General features: G+C 39.3%; 1 protein-coding gene across 2 annotated transcripts in view; it reads right to left on the bottom strand.

The window, feature by feature from the left end:
* Positions 1-16,537, bottom strand: part of ECHDC1 (ethylmalonyl-CoA decarboxylase 1) — a 67,279-nt gene that overhangs the window by 34,740 nt on the left and 16,002 nt on the right. The window contains exon 1 of one of the 2 annotated variants that reach the window (XM_081529795.1): positions 15,816-15,869. The exons of the other annotated variant lie outside the window; for it this stretch is intronic. The gene's annotated coding sequence lies outside the window, so the exon portion shown is untranslated. Of the gene's footprint in view, positions 1-15,815; positions 15,870-16,537 lie in introns of those variants that run through there. 2 annotated transcript variants of the gene reach the window in all.

The following is a 16,537-nucleotide window of genomic DNA, read 5'->3' as shown; positions in this document are numbered from 1 at the left end:
GATAACAACTATCTTGACTTCTAACACTCAAGATTAGTTGGCCTGCTATTGAACTTTATATAAATTGAAAAATATGGCATATATTCTTTTGTCTGGTTTCAACTATGTTTGTGACACCTATTGCTATTATTATGTGTAATGAGATTCTAAATAGTCCATTCTTTTCATTGTTGCATTTCAATTATGAATATACCACTATTCATCAATTCCGATGTAAAGAGACATTAGGGTTGTTTCTGGGTTTTGGCATTACAAGTAGAGCTGCTGTGAACATTTTAGTATCTGTCTTTTGTGTCAACACATATGCACTTCTGTTGGCTATATCTAAAACTAGAAGTGCTGGATCAGGCAGCAGCTGGCTAAAACTGATTGTTAAACATTGAAGAATTTTGCAAGTTGTGTTTTTTAAACCACTGGTAGTTTGAAATTGTAACAAATAAAAAATTTTAAAATGGTCCATTTTCAAGGGTGCTGGCTTTGGGTGGAAAAATTACTACTAGCCAAAGTTGCCTAACAGCTTACTGATGTAGAAACCGTAAGGGTTATAAAACTGGAAAGTCTGGGCAAACAAAGGGAGGGTGGAATGTCTAGGATTTTTGTGGAGGCTCATTCTATTGGTGAATTCAAAACAGAAAAACAGGAATAGGTGCACAGGAAAGGAAGAAACAAGATGTCAGGGAGGGGCCAGCCCATAAAGAGAGAGGGAACAAACCTAGGCAACGTCTGGGAAGACTCTTCACCCCACAGTAGTCAGCCAAGAGGAACTTGGGGAAGGACTTGCATGCTAGGGGATAAAATTGCTTGTTTTAATGACACTGTGTATGCCTACCCACCAACACCAGATCTTGCAAGACCGTCATTAAAGCCTCTCTTCCAGCTGCACCTAGTGTCTGCAAGTCCATTCTTTCAGTCTGGGCCGGTGGGCTTTATTTCCCACAGAAATTACTCATGGTGAAAGTATTAGCAAACTCTACATATCAATCTCTCTCTCTTTCTCACACTCATCACACACACATTGCCATTTTCCATTTTCCAAGGACTGGTCATAATGATCACATCAGTTCATTTGTTCACTTTAAGAGATACTGGCTAATAAGAGTTTTCATATCCACAGAGAGTGAACATTCCAGTTGCTCCACGATCTTATTAATCACTTGCTAATATCTTTTTATTTCCTTTCTTTCCATTTTAGGCATTCTAGATAGTGGTACAGTCATTGTGGTATCACTTTGCATTTCTATGACGTCTAATGAAGAGAAGCTCCATTTTCATATGCTAATTTGTTATTGGTATATCATCTTTTGTAAAGTGTCTCTTCCAAGTTTTTTTTACCCATTTTTTCTATTTATTTACCTTTTATTCCAGCACAAGCTGGAATCAAGATTTCCGGGAGAAATATCAATAAACCTCAGATATGCAGATGACACCACCCTTATGGCAGAAAGTGAAGAAGAACTAAAGAACCTCTTGATGAGAGTGAAAGAGGAGAGTGAAAAAGTTGGCTTAAAGCTCAACATTCAGAAAACGAAGATCATGGCATCTGGTCCCATCACTTCATGGCAAATAGATGGGGAAAGAGTAGAAACAGTGACAGACTGTTGGGAGCCGTTCTGGAACTACTGCCGGATGACAAAGTCATGGCACCACTCAAGAAGAAACTGCAAAGCGATTTCTCTCCAGGATCGGAACCTTCCCTCCTTCCTGTTTCTATGCTTTTGTTGTGGCTAACTCTGTTTCATTCTTTGACGGCTGGAGTTGTAGGGGCTTCCACGATGAGGTCATAAGAGCCCAGGAAAAAGAAAAATGATCCCTTGCCCCAGAGAAACATTCCAAAAATGATTAAACCTACTGAGGCCCCTGACTGGTGGGTCCCTAACATTCAGCCAGGGAATAAGGCCATGATCATTTGGAAAACAAGCCCTAAGCCTATTGTGACCTGGCCTCATGAGGAGATTGTTATTGATGACTGGAAAACTTGGGTCATGTATCAGGGAAAATTACAGAAACTAAGCCAATTGCCTTTTCTCATAAAGATTGGGATGCTAGAGATGTTTGTGCCCCTTAGAATCTAAGCGTAAATGGAAAAGAAATATATGAATTGTATTGTAAATAGTTTCTAGGTAAACTGCAAAAGATTTGCCCCTGCCAGAAATAGTCGTGTGGTATGTGGGTAAACAAACCACCGCTGACAATGGCTGTACTATGAGAAACTTTTGCCCTTAGACACCGCTATAGTACTTATTCACTGAAGCAAGACGCTGTATTCGCTGTAGTAGCAGGCTGTACAGGATAAGTAGATGGAATAATATGATTTATAGAATAAAAATAGGTTTCGGGGTAAACATGTAACCAAAATGTGACAAAAGACTAGGAAAAAACTTTTAACACATCTTAGAATCAGGACATGTTGATCTGAATGGAAAAATATTGTAAGAATCATTACATAGAAGAACATGTGCTATATAAATAGAGACTAAAGCAATAAAGATTATGGTCTTTGGGCCATCAAAAACTCTCTGTCTCCTTTCTTTTCCTTTCCCCAATGCCATTCATCCCTTGGGGGCCCCTGGACCAGCTGGAGTGGGACTCTGGCAAGAGACTTTATTTTGGGGGGTTCCAAAATCACTGCAGATGGTGATCGCAGCCATGAAGTTAAAAGACGCTTACTCCCTGGAAGGAAAGTTATGACCAACCTAGACAGCATATTAAAAAGCAGAGACATTACTTTGCCAACAAAGGTCCGTCTAGTCAAGGCTATGGTTTTTCCAGTGGTCATGTATGGATGTGAGAGTTGGACTGTGAAGAAAGCTGAGTGCCGAAGAATTGATGCTTTTGAACTGTGGTGTTGGAGAAGACTCTTGAGAGTCCCTTGGACTGCAAGGAGCTCCAACCAGTCCATCCTAAAGGAGATCAGTCCTGGGCGTTCATTAGAAGGACTGATGTTGAAGCTGACTCCAATACTTTGGTCACCTGATGCGAAGAGCTGACTCATTTGAAAAGACCCTGACGCTGGGAAAGATTGAGGGCAGGAGGAGAAAGGATGACAGAGGATGAGATGGTTGGATGGCATCACTGACTCAATGGACATGAGTTTGGGTAGGCTCCGGGAGTTGGTGTTGAACAGGGAGGCCTGGCGTGCTGCAGCTCATGCGGTCGCAGAGAGTCGGACAAGACTGAGTGACTGCACTGAACTGAACTGAACCTTTTATTACTAACTTGTAGAAATTCTTTTATTCATTTGCCTATAGCTTTTATTAAAGCTGTTAAGACAATAAATCCTGCATTTCCATCTCCATTGGAAATGTTATGCCTGTGTACTCTTAAATCAAACAAAAATCTACTTCCTTATTCCTCACCTCTAGATGCACCACAGGCTTCTCAAAATCAGTTTAAACCTGAACTCACACTACTAAAACATGTAACTACTTTATTCCTTCCCTTAACTATCTGTAGTATCAACAACACAGAAAGCCAGAATAGAAAAGCCAATCTCCTTCCCCTCCTTCATTTCTCATGTGCAACCTACCTTTTTTATTTTTCCAATCCTTTATTTCCCCTACAACAAAGTTCAAACCTATGTCTCTGGATGAATACAATGGTCACCATTAGTTTCACACTACTCCTTTAAATCAGAGCTGTCTTTCTACTGTATGCTTCTAAAAGCACAAATCTACAAATACATTTTCAAAGAAACGGAAAAGATTTAAAACAGGTGACTTCTCAGGACTTCAGCATGAACCTAAAAAATGAACATGAAGAAGAAATAAAGTGATAAAGGTTGGTAAACTTAGGTCTATGGGAAATGGAAGGTGAAGTTCAAAAATATAATATTTTTACTAATTAAAATGTGAAATAGCTATGAAAAAATAAAGGATTTTAGAGGCTTTCTAAATTATTGACTAAACGTAAATATCAAGCTTTCTCAAGATTCTCTTAGCTAGCAGAGGAAATCTACACTAAAAATTTCAGGAGTTGTTGAGAAATGACAAGCAATGGGGCTAGAAACAAATCAGCAAACAAAACTTATATTCTCATGGCTATATATTTTATATATATATATTAGGGGAACCACTGCCCCAAACCACCTACCCTGGCTAGGGTCGACAGTAACCACTTGCATGAGTTATCTTACAACAGGAGACCTTGGTAGGGAACACGGAAGCTACCACCAACTGGAAGAACTCGGGAAAAGTCAAAAGGAGTGAGCCACCAACTAATATGTCCTGCCAACCTCCCAGAATCCTTTTTGCTGGAATCCATCTTGGCTGAGCAATGCACAGGCCACCAGGAAGGAACCTGAGTCAGAATGATTAGCCAGAGACAACCCAGAAACTAACTCCATTACCATAAAACCCAACACTGCAAGCCACATGGCAGAGCAGTTCTCGGTTCCCTTACCCTGCTGCTCTTCACCTGGGAGCCACTTCCCAATGAAGTCTCTTGCTTTGTCAACACGTTTATCTTCTGGAACAATTCATTTCTAAGTGTTAGACAAGAGCCTACTCTTGGACCCTGGAAGGCCTCTCCCTTCCTGCAGACCCTTTCCTGCAACAGACATAAGTTCATAACTCTAGCCACGTGCATAAAAAAATCCATCTCGACCCCAAACACTGTTCTTTCTTTTTCATCTCCCCTTTCACTATCCCCAGATTCAAGTTCAGTGATCAACGTTTGTGGGAAAAGTAAAGAAATAGATCAAAATACTGTACTTCATTTCAAAATGAGCTTGGAAGCCTTTTTGCTTTTTTGAAGACAAAATTTGAGAAACATACATAACGACTAGATTAGCAATTAAGATAAATCTTTTAAAACAGGACAGGATTCTTTATTGGATTATTTAAAGCAGACAATAGTTTCATTCTAAGAATAAAAAATGGGTTGAAGAGTTTCTGTGCATAACAGCCATTAAGTAAATTAACACACTACATGTAGGTTTTTATAGTCAAGAAATTCATAGGACTGGGATCCTAGTATATAAACACATGTGCATATGATAAGATACATTTGGTAAGATATAATTGGTTAACAGTTCAATGGAAATTAACTGAGTTCTTATTAGTCATCTCCCCTTTATTAACTAGCTATTTCAGGAAAACAAAATTTACCCTCAACAAAATTTCAGTTTTATCAAAGAAACGAAGTATGTACACACTAAGCAAAAATAACTCAATTCTCTAACTGAAAATAGAACAAAATTCCTCCTTTTATTAAGCTTTATTAGAGACTTGATTTTTTTTTCCTCTTTTCACCAGTAAACTTTTGTCATGAAGTCTAAGAATTTTCTATAGGCAGAAAGGGACCTGAAGATACTAAATCAATGTATAGGATTACATTTTATTTCCCTTCATTAAAGTAGAACAAAAATTAAGCAACATCCTAATTTGCTGGGAAGTAACAAAAGAAAAAAGTAAACTCAAATTAGCTTTTCTCTACAGTGTCTTGTAGCCAAAATATTGGCAGAGGGGGCTACCTTTAAGAAACTCTCATCTTACATACTTTCAGAGTATCAGTTCTTCATCTAACTATATTAGCACTAATCAATTAGAATGAAAATGATACAGCCCCACTCCCCTTCCAAAACAAATCTAGGAAAACAAGAAACAAGGCCCACATTTCCATTTCACAAGTAATGAAAGCTTACCTATGTGTGAAGCTTTCCTCTAGGGAGTCCACCTACTTACTGTCAAATTCTGAAGCAACAGGAAAGATCTCAAAGTTCTTACTCTTTTTCTCCAAATAAATACATATATTTTTATAGCAGAATATTATTAAAAAGCTTTAAAACATGAGACATCACTTCAAGTAACTAAACAGCTGCCCAGAATCACAAATCTTTTGAATAGATAAGAATATATTTCACATAAAATATGTATCTGATGAAATAAAAATATTTATGTTATGAAACTGTGACACTATTATCCCTAAATTACTTCTATAAAAGACTGCTATCTTAAATTTGAAATCAGGTTTTATTACAGTGTCTAGAATGAAAATAAACATAGACATGAAGAAAGCTAACCTAACATACTTTTGAAAAAGTTAGTTTTCAGAATGAGTGTGTTGTGTTTCTTAACCTAGACAATAGATACACAGGTATTTATTTTTGTTGTTGCTGTTCTTTAAACTCTTCTTATGCTTTTTTAACTATGCTCAAGTATGCTACATTTCTCATTAAACTTTTTTTTTATTAAAGGATACCACTTCAAATTTGGAATGGAGAGCTGTCTCTGCCTTTGCCAATAATCTCTCCCAATACTTCTAAAATACCAATTTCAAAACTAATTTTTCTAAGTATTCTGTTTTTTTGCATAGAAGATATTTAATAACACAAATATTGCTACAGGTGGCCACATAGGCATCTGGAGTCTCTGGCAGTTCTGAAAACTAAGAAGTGTCCTCATTAATGGTAATAATATTTCTTAAAACTTGATGTATGATCAGAAACCAGATAAGAAAGAATTAGAGATGCTCCTGCCTCCAGTAAATTATAATGACTCATAATGACGCTCCTGCCTCCAGTAAATTAAAAAACTCCTATCAGCAGGGACCACATCTTATTCATGGTTTTAATGCACAGAGTTTTTACATTTAACATTTTTGGTACTAAATGATACCTAATGTGGTTATTACTGTATAGGGATTACTACAGTTGTTGTTATCGTTGTATGCTCAGTCGTGTCCAACTCTTTGTGATCCACAGACTGTTAGCCCTCCAGGCTCCTCTGTTCATGGAATTTTCCAGGCAAGAATACTGGAGTGGGTTGCCATTTCCTCCTCCAGGGAATCTTGCCCACCCAGGGACCAAACCTGCATCTCTGGCATCTCCTGCACTGGCAGCGAATTCTTTACCCCTAGAGCCACCTAGGAAGCCCAGTGAATACCGTATACCTAACCATCATTTCCCAAACTAAATAAAAGATCTCTATTTGCCATATAGAAAAAGTTTGTTTCATTGTGGGGATTCTAGGAATTCCAAGTCCAGAATATGTAGCTCCAAGTGCTTAAGGGTGTTATAGTAAGCCAGAGAAGAAGGTCTCCTTTTCACTGACCCCTGGTCAGTTTGATGCAGAACCACTACTCCACTATCAGTACCAGCTTAGGAGTCCCTACACGTCTTCACAAGAAAGACAAGAGCTGTGGGTCTGATTTTTTTTTTTCCAGGTATACAAATCAGGTTTGCATACAACACAATCTCTACCAGATCATTAATAAAAATATTGACACTTTTTAAGAAATGCGGTTAAGTTATAGATAATACGACATTACCTACTTATAATGTCTGTGGTTAGTGATTCACATTTTACAACGATTTGATTAGTAGTGTACTTCATACTTTAACTATGTAACAGATTTCTCTCACAAGGGTTAGAGCGAGGCGGTTACATTCTCTGACTTTCTCAGAATCAGAGGCATTTTACCCAGGGAGTACTAAGGCTAAGACCTAGTAACTGTTAGTGGCAAACTTAAGTGGAGAATCGCTGACTTGATCTACTTTCCCCTACTTTCCTGGGTCCTTCTTCCAAAGAACAAAACTATTGGTTTTGAGCCAAGATAAGTCATTCAATCACTGCACTACAGCTTTCCACAGAAGGCAACAAAGTGAAACCATTTCCACTGGTACTGCTGCCACTTTGGATTTGCTTTGTTCTGATGTCCCTTCTTTCCTCCTTTTCGTCTCTAGTGCCTTCTCTCTCACGCTCCCGTCTCTGCCTCTCGGCTTGTGTGGGACATGGAACCAGGGGCTGCCTTTATCTTGGGAAGGCATTTGAAGAAGATTAAAGCTGTAGGGCTCAGGGTTCCTTAGGCCTGCTTCTAGTCTAGGAAAAATAAGCTCTCAAGGTCACTAGCCAGATCAGTTCACAAAACTGAGAGTCCTACTACACAGAGAGAGCCAAACACAGCATGACCAAGCTGGCTTTTGCCTAGAATATGCTCTCCGCATGTTTTGCCCCTAGTGATAAGTCATATATAGAAGAGACCGTTAAACAGAAAATTCATTTGGGGGTGAGGTCTTTTCCATGTTGACCACGACTTTAATGTAAGAGAACTGTGCCAAAGAAACTTGATGAGTGTCAGGATACATTTAACAGGAGGCTTCCTGTGTGCTGTTTTTAGTCTTGCATGAATTCTATGTTCCTTAACAGCACCTGAATACAGGTGCCAGAGAGCTGGCAAGCCAGCTTTCGGAGATAATAAAAATTCATGTATCTCATTCGTGTGGAAATTCCATACAGTGAACAGCAGCCATTTACAACTCTCTTCCCTTCTGATATGTAAAGTAACTTTTATAACCTTCTCTCTTGAGAATGATTCTAGCCTCTGGCTTTCTGGATGACTTGTTAGATTTTTGATCCCTGTCTCAAGGGCTATCTTGTAGGAGAGTATATATATATATGCCCACAATATGTTAAATAAATGCCTTTGTTCGATCAGAGCACTGGTACCAGTGTCTTTCTCTCTCTGTCCTCTCTCTCTCTCTCTGCCCCCTTCAGGCGGCTCAGCCTCTTTTCTTCCTTCTTTCACTTTCTTATCGGTCGATTCTGTACCCCCAAGTTCCGGTCCATTAAAGGACCACAACAATTGGCGCACCAGAACAGGGACTTGGGGTATGGCAGGTCAGACAGAGTGACCCCAGAAAGCTTACTGAAGCTGGTAAGTACTAAAGACACGGGTATAACGGCGAGCCTGTTGAGGCTGGTAAATACTAAGGATGTAAATGTAACGGCGGGAAAGCCCAATCATTTATTACTTCACTTTATCACTTATTTTTACTTTATCACTTATTTAAAGCTCAGGGATTTTTAGTTTTGTGCCAGGAAATAGAGACTGGCCTTCAAACAGTGGTTGAATGTAACCCTTGGTTCCCTGGGGAAAGCGATATAGATTTAGAAATTTGGCACCAGGTCAAAAAGAATGCTAAACAAGCCGCCAGAAAGGGAAAAAACATTGCTACAGATTTCTGGCCTTTAAGGGCTCCTATTGAAACTATGATTCTGCCAATTCAAGGTAATCCTGGCCCTTCTGATATTCAACAACAGGCAGAACACTTATTACATAAATATACACTAAATGATAAAACCTTACAAAAGGCCCAATTGGAACAACATAATATATTTACTAACCCTCCCTCGGTTGTTCCAAGCTCTCCCCATCTGCCAGCAGACACAGACTTAAAAGACTCTCCTTTTGCTAGAACCTAATGATTTTAGCAACGACTCCCCTAAGCAATCTCCTTTGCGACAGAGGCTTTCTGAACGGCTGGCTTCTCAATCACAATGGTTTTTCCGCTTTTCCAGTTTTAAGAAATCCTGATGCTCAAGGGCACATAATACCTCAATATGAGGCTATTAACTTTTATCATATGCAACAAATAAAAAAGGCTATAACTATGCACAGCCCATATTCACCTTTTACTAAAGTACTTCTAAATTCTATTACATCCACTCTGGGAAATTTTGTTCCCCATGATTGGCATACTTTAATAAAAGCTCTCCTTAAACCAGGAGAATATCTTCAATGGACAATGTAGTTTCATGACATAGCCAGAGATCATGCTAACAGAAATGATCGAGCTGGCACTCCCCAAAATCAAATTACTTTTGAGATGTTAACTGGTACAGGACCATTTGACGCTTTAGAAGCTCAAGTACAGTGCCCTCCTTTGTTGCATGAACAAGTAAAAACAGTGGCCTTTAAGGCTTGGGAGAGAATTAGTCCTCAAGGGGAGCCTACAGGTAACTATACTAAAATATTGCAGGGACGTAATGAAACGTATGCTGATTTTTTAGCTAGATTACAAACTGCTATGTCTCATACTGTAATCAGAGAAAAAGCTAAAAAACAACTAGAGAAACTACTTGCTTATGAAAATGAAAATCAGGAATGCCAAAAGGCCATAGCTCCTATTCGAGAGACAGGGACTATTATAGATTATTTGAAGGCTTGTCGCAATCTAGGATCAGAAATTCAAAAGATGCAAATGCTAGCTAACACAATGGTTGCTGCCCTTAATAAGGGAAATGAAGGATGTTTTACATGTGGATATAAAAACCATTTTAAAAAGGGCTTGCCCTAAAAAGGCTGATAAAAAGCCTTCCAATATCTGTCCTCACTGTCGTAGAAGAATGAATTGGGCCAAAGACTGTAAATCTAAATTTGACATTGAAGGGAAACCTATTCCGGGAAACTCCAAGCAGGGGACCCCCCAGGTCGCCTCCAACAATAACCAGGGACAAATTCCATCTTTTCTCTCAAGCCCTCAAACAGTCCCCTCTCCAATACCTACCAGACTGTTTGAAGCCCTGCCCCTACAAACTTTCCGTCTTTTACTTGGCCGATCTAGTTTGACTTCTAAAGGAATTATTGTTCACCCTGGAGTAATTGATTCAGATTATAGAGGAGAAATTCAAATTGTGATGTCATCCCAGATTTTATGGCAATTTAAAAAGGGAGACAAAATGGCTCCATTATTTCTTTTACCTTACATTTCTATTACCTCCTCTAAAGATGTACAGACGGGCGGATTCAGCAGTACAGATCAAAAACAATTCTTGTGGACTTCATTAATATCTGAATTTGCCCGACCAAATATAAATATCAAAATTAATGGTAAAAAATTTTCTGGTCTCCTCGACACTTGATCTGATATTACTATCATTTCCAAACATTTATGGCCCAAATCTTGGCCTATACAACAAATTTCTTGCCAAATTGCAAGAATTTCTCAAACTAAAGTACAGGAGGTTTATCAAAGTACTCAAATATATCCATGTGAGGGACCAGAAGGCCAACCTACAACACTAAAACCTTATGTGATAGATGCCCCCCTTAATTTAATAGAGAGAGACTTACTTATGCAATGGCAGACTCAAATTCACATTCCACATTTTTCCTAAGGAACACTGCTCATTTAACAAACAATGCATGTATTAAAATAAGTTGGAAAAATGACGAGCCGATTTGGACAGAGCAGTGGCCCCTCACGAAAGAAAAATTACAGGCAGCTAAAAAACTTATAGATACACAACTGAAATTAAAACATATTAAAAAATCTTGTTCCATGTGTCAATACAACATAGCTAAAGCCCTTAGGTGATATAAATTAAATTAGACCTTTAGGCATTGCTAATTACCAATAACCTATTTAATACTTTAAAAGGAGATCCTGATTTAAATAGCCCTCATTCACTTTCTCAAAAGGCACGAGAAAAACTCTATTTAGTACAAAATAAATTACAACAACAATTTCTTACTCACATTGTTGTAGCCAAGTGTTCTGGGAAACAAACTCACTCAGAAAGACAATGCAGATAATAAAATACAGTTTATTACATCGGCGGGCCCAAGGCAGAGTCTTCCCTTAGCCAAGGACCCTGACCAGCATTTATAAAAATCTTTGATACTCCATGTGTACCTGTCCAAACTCACCACTCCAAATTCCTTGAGACTTACATAAACTAAGAAGGGTAAATGCAATCACAGTAATCCCATCATTCGTGTGTTGTGTGTTCAAACAGTAAACAATTGGCCAATAATCAATAAGCCCGAGGTTACACTCTGAGAGATACAAAAAAATTTATGGCCTGTCTGGAGACAGGGGTGATTAGTGTATGTTCTGTAAAAATTAAAAAAGCGGGGATACACAGGAACAGTACTGTCTCCCCTACCTAAAGCAGACTTTACTAGAATACAGCTTTATTTGTTTTAAAGTTTTTAAGTTTGCCACAGGGAGATAACTAGAGCAGAAAAACATTTTGAGGAATTGAGGACACTTCTCTTCCTCTGCTCGTTTGGTAACAAGACGGGTTAACAAAACAATGGAAATCTGGGAAACTAGTCTTACAGGGAAAGGGGTATTCTTGTATCTCCCCAGAAGGATCCAACGAACTCACATAGCTTCCTCTTCAGAAAATTGGACTCAAGAGGGCTCCCAGCCTTCGAAAGAGAGATAAAACAACAAAAACCCCAGGAGGAAGAAATTCCAATACGGGCCATGGCAGCTCTAAAGATCTCCAGAAAGCGTCGCCCTTAGCGACATCAACTTTATAACCTCCCCAGTTGGGGACAAATAAAAGCCCTTACTAATCGAGCTGAAAATTTGGTCTCTCAACAGGAAATGCCGCAGAATCCTGAAGACATTTTCCTAGCCATGCTTAGCTTGGTCGCTTGTGCCACCCCTTTGCCCAAGGCAAATTAATCATTCATACCCAGCCCCCTTTCTTACTACAGGTGATACAATGGACTGAGAGAAGATCAATTGTTTCTACTAATGACTCTATATATATGCTTTCTCCCTAGAGCATTAGAAGGCCCTCACACCCTGAAGCAGAAGAAAAAACTAATTAACATTTCTCTAGGTTATGAAGTCCTTCCTTTGTGCGTGGGACTAACAGAATTCCGACAAACTTGGGCTTTCGCCCTGCTCCCAAAAAAGACTTTCGGACTTTGTTTGAATTGTAAACCATGGTTACACTACAAAAACATTAGGGAAAAAATTAGGGAAAGAATTCATTACCATAACAAAGAACTTCTTGAGTGACTTAACAAAAAAATCTCCCCACCTCGCCTTCAAATCAATAAACAGATTGGGCCTAAATTACGAGACACCTGGAGACACCTGGAAACCTGTTGCGAACACCTAAAAACTTGAAACTTGGAATGGACATTTTACAGGGACATGCTAATAAGACTTTATCTTCTGTAACCTGTATTAATTGCTATCTATATACTTGTTAAAAAGTGATTCCCTTTTGATTGTTATTGAGATTCTATTCAATATTGTGTTACTCCTGTTCAATCTAATTATAGTACCTACAGCTGGGTACAAATCAAAATTCATTTATAAAACAAATATAATAATGCCCGCTGTATGTACAAAAAAGCCTCCTTGTTAAAACGTCTGCCTTCTTCCACTAATCTGGAGACTTTAGCTGAACAACTAGCAGTTTAATTATCTGGGCTAAACCCACAAGATTGATTTCAAAATATTATTCACAGCATCAGGTCTGAAACTGTAACTTTGGTGTTTGTCTTGGTGACTTTATTTGTTGTTTACTGTTGCCTTTCTATGAGATGGTTGATAATAAACAAACTCATATGGTCAGGACTTTTTTCACAAATGTAATAAAACAGGGAGAGTTGTCGGGATACATTTAACAGGAGGCTTCCTGTGTGCTGTTTTCAGTCTTGCATGAATTCTATGTTCCTTAACAGCACCTGAATACAGGTGCCAGAGAGCTGGCAAGCCAGCTTTCGGGGGTAATAAAAATTCATGTATCTCATTCGTGTGTGAACAGTGAACAGCAGCCATTTACAACTCTCTTCCCTTCTGATATGTAACTGATATGTAACTTCTGATAAGTAACTTTTACAACCCCCTCTCTTGAGAATGATTCTAGCCTCTGGCTTTCTGGATGATTTGTTAGATTTTTGATCCCTGTCTCTGCTAAAAAGGGCTATCTTGTAGGAGAGTATATATATGCCCACAATATGTTAAATAAACTCCTTTGTTCCATCAGAGCCCTGGTCCCCATCTCTCTCTCTCTCTCTCTCTCCTTCAGGCGGCTCAGCCTCTTTTCTTTCTTCTTTCAGTTTCTTATCGGAAGACTCTGTACCCCCACATTCCAGTCCATTAAAGGACGACAACAGATGAGAACTTAGAAGGCTATTTAAAAAAAGAAAAAAGTTGCCTATGTTTTCCATAGTATTCTGTTAAGGGAAAACAAAAAAGAGTTAAACTAGAAAATAAGGAGGAGTAAGACTTGTAAAGTCATTAGCATTTTTAATTATTATGAAGGGATAATAGAATCAATAAACAACATATCTTTTGTCATTGTAAGGAGTCTGTCTGTTCTGTCTTCACATACACCACCCCCCCACCACCACCACTTTCAATGAGGCTTCCCAGGTGGCGCTAGTGGTAAAGGAATCCACCTGCCAATGCAGGAGACGTAAGAGACGCCGGGTTGGGAAGATCCCTTGCAGAAGGAAATGGCAACCATTTCCACTCCAGTATTCTTGTATGGAGAATCCCACGGACAGAGGAGTCTGCAGGGCTACAGTCCATAGGGTTGCAAAGAGTCAGACATGACTGAAGTGACTTAGCATGGCACCCCACTCCAATACCCAAAACAAGAGCAATCAGTATAGACATTATCAGATCTGTACCTCTTTACACTTAAATCATTACCAAATTTAAACATTATGTCACTAATATTTTTGCCTCATTGGACATATTGGATGTGCTGATTTTTCCATGGAAATCTCAAATAAAAACCTCATGGATCCTTTTCTCTATTGATTCCATTTTTTTCCCCCCTCCAAACTCCTGTCCTCTTTCCACTAACTCTCCCTTCTTTTCTCTCCTCATATCCCCTTGTCTGTGGCAGAGAGTAGTACCTGAGAAACTCAAGGACACTGCTAAGCCTCTCAAGTTTGCTGACCCCAAGATTAGGGGTCCAATCCTTGACATTGGATAAGAGCCTATTATGAATACTTTCTGGAGAATGGCACAGCAACCCACTCCAGTATCTTGCCTGGAGAATCCCCATGGACAGAGGAGCCTGATAGGTGACAGTCCTTGGTGTTGCAGAGAGTTGGACACGACTGAGCAACTTACCACTTATCACATGGATCAGTTCAGTTCAGTCGCTCAGTCATGTCTGACTCTTTGCAACCCCATGGACTGTAGCCTGTCAGGGTTGCTAACCCATCCTGCTGGTTGCTTTGCTGTCCTACCACAAGCAGATTCAGCATAGCTGAACAAGCTCACAACCATGCCATCAGAAAGGGGAAAGAGAAGAGATCCGAGATCAAAGGTTTCACTCTCTCCATGTTTTCTAACTTTTTCAAAGGCGAACAAGTAAGCGCCCCTCCCTGCACAGAGACTAAGCTCTCTGTTCTCTTAGAAGCTGTAACCTGTTTCATCAGGTGCTGGAAATATCCAGAAAGTAAACACAAACACATACTGAGCAAGAAAACAGTAAGTATAAGGCAGGGAGTAAACAACAAGAAATCAGAACTATTCCATTTCAGACTGTCAGCTTATGACCCGTTTTTGGCATTTGAATTTGGTTTTAGGCATTTGAATTTGGTTTTAGGCTGTCGTTAATTAACACTTCACTTCCCTGGTGGCTCAGACAGTAAAGCATCTGCCTACAATCGGGAGACCAGGGTTCGATCCCTGGGTCAGGAAGATCCTCTGGAGAAGGAAATGGCAACCCACTCCAGTACTCTTGCCTGGAAAATCTCATGGACAGAGGAGCGTGGTAGGCTACAGTCCATGGGGTCACAAAGAGTCAGACACGACTGAGCAACTTCACTTTCTTTCCTTCTTAATTAACCTGCCTTTCAAGTTTCACTACTTGAGTCATACACTACTGTATGTATGCCACACATACCTTTTTTCCTCCCAGCCAAAATGAACTTCTTTCAGTTTTTCATATCCTTCATGTGTTCTATTCATTCCAACCCTCTGAGTATGTGATTCCCCATTACACTTTTTTCTTTCTCAGAGCAACTCCAAATCAATTCCTCTAATACGCTCAACTACACAAAATACTCTGTCTGCTCTCACAATGTTTAGATCCTTCATTAATCTTCACTCACACTTTGTTCTAACTACTCCTTTAACAAAATCTTCCCACTAGATTTAGCCGCAAGAGGACGTTTGCAATGCCTAGTACAGTACTTAACAAATAATATTTGCCAATAACAATTTGGCACACAAGGCTTGAGAATCCACAACGCGAGACAAGGCTAAAGAATCTGTCCACAAGTCAACTCTACCTACCCTGTTCATTAATCCCACCACTCACACCGTTTCAGTTCCGTTCTTCTCTGCAAGCTGGTCTCTCTTCTTGGAATGCTGATCACTGCCAACTCACAAGCTAACTAAGCTCTACTCATCTTTCAGGTCAGACCAATAAAATACCGAGAAAAGATCAGCTGTTTTATTACTATGCTTCTCCCTCTCCCAGCTGATTTCACAATTACATGTATGTGTGCAGCATTAAAAGAATTGCTGAGGCTCAAAAAGAATACTAAAATGAAAGAACATTTACCAAAAATGAGTTATACATTTTTGTTGTTGAAAAGCTGGCTGCATGAAATGAATGATGCAAATTTTACTTAAGCAAGTTAACTTAATATGGGCAGTGAGAAGGACAATTATAGAGTTTCCAGAGAACATTATCGACAGTTGAAATCAATTTCTAGGCACAAAATAGAGCTGCTGCTGCCAGGGCTGCCTCATCAGCAAATCGCAACTTAGACAACCTCCAGCAGGTAACTTTCTGTATTAAAGGCTTTATCCTTCCTGTGAGCACTCACGCACTTAGCATTTGGCCCAACTCCTTTGAAATTAAGCTGTTCCCACTGGAATTGTGCTGGGCTATGACCTGCAATTTGTTTAGGAATTTTCCCCCTTCAGGGACTCTGTTGTTGTTCAGTCACTCAGTTGTGTTCAACTCTTTGTGACCCCATGGACTGCAGCAAGCCAAGCTTTCTTGTCCTTCACCATTTCCTGGAGTTTGTTCAA

This window comes from Giraffa tippelskirchi, chromosome 9 (genome assembly GCF_054371585.1).
Source record: "Giraffa tippelskirchi isolate mGirTip1 chromosome 9, T2T-mGirTip1v1.2.pri, whole genome shotgun sequence".
Classification (NCBI taxonomy): Eukaryota; Metazoa; Chordata; class Mammalia; order Artiodactyla; family Giraffidae; genus Giraffa; species Giraffa tippelskirchi.
This window is presented reverse-complemented; position numbering and strand designations above follow the sequence as displayed.